This window comes from Triticum urartu, chromosome 7A, assembly GCF_056163025.1.
Source record: "Triticum urartu cultivar PI428250 chromosome 7A, HENAU_Tu73, whole genome shotgun sequence".
NCBI classification, from domain to species: Eukaryota; Viridiplantae; Streptophyta; class Magnoliopsida; order Poales; family Poaceae; genus Triticum; species Triticum urartu.
In genome coordinates, this window is record NC_141879.1 from 57,072,068 (window position 1) to 57,073,457 (window position 1,390).

The window sequence follows — 1,390 nt, forward strand, 5'->3', positions numbered from 1 at the left end:
CTGCAACTCCACCAGCGCCTACACCCCATAGGCTTCGCAAAGGGCCAAGGGCTCAGGCTGCTGAAGACATTCCGGCTGCATCAGCCGAAGAGCAAGCAGAAATACCACAAGCTCCAACTCCCCCGCACCAACAAGAAGCAGTTCTCAAGGAGAACGTGCCTGAAGCTGGAAATGTTGAGGCTGCCACAAACAACTCCGAAGCAAATGTGGAGCCCTCCCCAACAACAGCTTCAGAAAACACCGAAGCTACTGCTCCTGAACATTCTGTGCCTGAGTCTGCTGCCGGACCACAATTCAACTATCATATTGCGCACAGGCCCCAGGTCCAGAAGCCAATCCCACGACTACCAAGGTTCCCAGGTCCTGCATCAGCTCCTGGTTCCTTCAACATCAATGGCTTCAGGGCAGATAACACATTTTTCGACCGCTCCAAGAACCCTTATTCGAGGGAACGGATTGTATCAGATAGGTTCTGGAGCCATCAACAGCGCAGCTATTATTCATGCATCCTTTACAACCAAGGCCACATCTTTCCTCACAAGCGCCTTGAGGTTGAAGCTGTTGCTGGTCTGCCTGGTCTGGAAGAAGCACTGGATTGCTTCAAGCAAGTGGGTTTGCTGCCATTTATCACTGATGAAGAGCACTGGAACGAAGAGCTTCTGCTCCAGTTCTATGCCACTGTGCATATCAAAGGCTATAACAGAGATCCGAAGACATGGATTCTGGAGTGGATGACATGCAATATCCATCATGAAGCCAATGCTTTCGACCTAATTGAGCTTACCGGCCTTCCCACTCCTGGCGAATTCTTTGAAGAAGGGTGCCAACTCCATGCTGAAGCAATTGAGAGCATATTTCAGTGTCCTGAGCCAGATATGAGTCAGATGCTCTCAATGATGAAGCCATTTCCTCCAAATGCACCCTATCCAACTAGGTTCTTCGTTGAAGACTTAGAGTACCTACCCAAATATTTGTTTTCTACAACGTTCCCCAACAGTGGCATCATGAGCTAGGTCTATGCGTAGTTCTCTTGCACGAGTAGAACACAATTTGTTGTGGGCGTTGATGTTGTCAACTTTCTTGCCGCTACTATTCTTATCTTGCTTCAACGGTATTGTGGGATGAAGCGGCCTGGACCAACCTTACACGTACGCTTACGTGAGACCGGTTCCACAGACTAACATGCACAAGTTGCATAAGGTGGCTGGCGGGTGTCTGTCTCTCCCACTTTAGTTGGAGCGGATTCGATGAAAAGGGTCCTTATGAAGGGTAAATAGAAGTTGACAAATCATGTTGTGGCTTTCACGTAGGTAAGAAAACGTTCTTGCTAGAATCCTATTTCAGCCACGTAAAACTTGCAACAACAATTAGAGGACGTCTAACTTGTTTT